Genomic DNA, 2424 nt, shown 5'->3' with positions numbered 1-2424 from the left:
CTGTAGTAATTAGTGAAAGAAAGCAGTCGTGTGTGTATATTTTTATATATAATATATATATATATACACACACACATACATACATATATACACACACACACACACACACACACACACACACACACACAGTGCCCTCCGCTAATGGTGGCACCCTTGGTAAATATTAGAAGGCCGTCCTATCCTTGTTTAAATCTTAAGATTCCCTTAGCCCACCTAACAATTGGTAAGACCAACCAACATAGCTGTAACATGCAGCTTAAAATAGGCCGTGGTTGGATCTAACAGCAGGACAATAATCCAAAAAATGTCAAAATCAACACAAAAATGGTTTACGGACCATGAAATTAAGGCCATCCTGGTTCCGTGACTCGAACCCCATAGAAAACCTGTGGGGGTGAACCGAAGAGCAGAATCCACCAGCGGCAACCTCGAAATTTGAAGGATCTGGAGAGTGTATGGAGGAATGATCTCAGATTCTCCAACCTCATCGGGCATTATAGGAGACGACCCAGAGCTGTTATCCGGGCAAAGGGAGCTAGCACAAAGTATTAGATATATGTGCACCCATTTAATCAATTTGTTTTTGGTTAAACGTGTTGTGTTTGCAATTGTTTGAGATCCATGAGAGCAGAGGATTTGTGTTTTGTTTTTTTTTAAGAAAAGATCAAAGGGTTAAACACAATTTTTCGCACCATTCCTTGCTCATTTACCAAGTGATAATATTAGTGGAGGGCACTAATATATATATATATATATATATACACACATACATACATATATACACACACACACACCTATCTATCTATATTGTCTCCGGATTAAAAGCTTGTCACAAAGTGATTTTTCAGCATACAAACCATTCCACAGAACCACTTCTACATGGAATGTAAAATTGCAGTTCAGATACGAGTAGTTGTACAGCATGACCAACGTCAAGAGCACTCTGCTGACAGTGGAATATAAAAGGCCAGGATAACCCCATAAACAAAAATATAATTAAAAAAAAAAAAAATACAAATGAAGCAGAATGTTTTCGCACCTTCAAGTTGTAATATGCAATTCATTAGGACAGTTCCAAAGTTTCAAACGAAAAACCCATATTTTTGCCTGAAATTTGCACTTGAGTTATTATACATTATTTAAACGGACAACCGTGTGGCGGTAGATATATCCGGCCACATAAAGCAGCCATTAGACTGAAACCTGGCTTTATTTGGTAATATGGATTTCAGAGCCCGGTGGAAAGTGTTATAAGCACTTAAGATCCTACGTTAAATGAAGACACCTCAGAGATTCTCCTTACTGCCCGTACGTTTAGTGTGACAGTGTAACCTTATTTTTTTTTTTATTAAAAGGTTTAGCCAGGAAATGTTAAACATTGTTCCATATCCCGCCCGAAGACAAAAACGCTCATGGACATCTCACTAGGATCTACTTAACCAGTAACTTACATTAAACTTGGCACAGCGCAGACTAAGTTTAAGACATGGAGACTAACCGGATGATAACTGTGCAAACTGTGCAGGAGCTGGATCTACACTTTAAAATACACGTTCAACGCAAAGACAAAAAAAAGAAGAAAAAAAAATTGCACTCTAGTTACTTTGCAAACCTATGTGAATTTGCCCAAAATTAAAAAGTTTGGTAGGAGGGAAGAGCTGTACAGGCCAGTTATAAATTACAATTTGAAAAACAATTCTATAATCCCAAAATATAAGAGAATTCTCTTTGACAAACACCACTGCATGGATTTCCATCGCTTGCAATGATCCTTCAACAGCTGAAATGGAATAAAAGCAGTGTTAAAATCAAACTTAATTTGACAAAAAATGTTTAAAAAGAAACAAAAAAGGAAAAATAATGAAAGCTTCCTAGGACTTTTAATTTAAACAATATCCTGCGTACAGCTTGAGATCAGCATTGTTTCTTGCAGATTTGACTATGCGGAAGAAAGGGCCGGCCCTGGGCATTTGGCTCATTTGGCGTAATGATCAGCTCACATAATTGTATGAGAATGTCATCTCGTAACGGATTTAGTGAAATGAATGTAAATGCTGCTACTGATAAAAAATGCTGCTTATGCATGTTTCACTCTAGAGCATCATCAGAAAAGCACTGCTAAGGCTAGTTGTTCCTGACCTAGGGCTCAAGGAATATTAACAGGACAGGATGTAGGTATTAATCTATTCTATTTCTGAGATTCATAAAATTCGGACTGGCCACGTACTTGGGAGGACCTGGTGGGAATTCATTGAATGGTGCACTATAATACATAAAATTGGCATCGGAGGAGTAGGGCTCAGTCCATTGTAAAAGATGTTTTCCTATTATAATGTATTGACAATGTACGGTTGGTTCTCGGGGAGGGAACCGATATACAAAGTATATAAAGAAACAGCACATCACTCTTTTCTGTAAGAACAC

Source organism: Sceloporus occidentalis, unplaced genomic scaffold (genome assembly GCF_023333645.1).
Source record: "Sceloporus occidentalis isolate IW3139 unplaced genomic scaffold, rSceOcc1.0.p SCAF_63, whole genome shotgun sequence".
Lineage (NCBI taxonomy): Eukaryota > Metazoa > Chordata > Lepidosauria > Squamata > Phrynosomatidae > Sceloporus > Sceloporus occidentalis.
Note: the sequence above shows the minus strand (reverse complement) of the source record.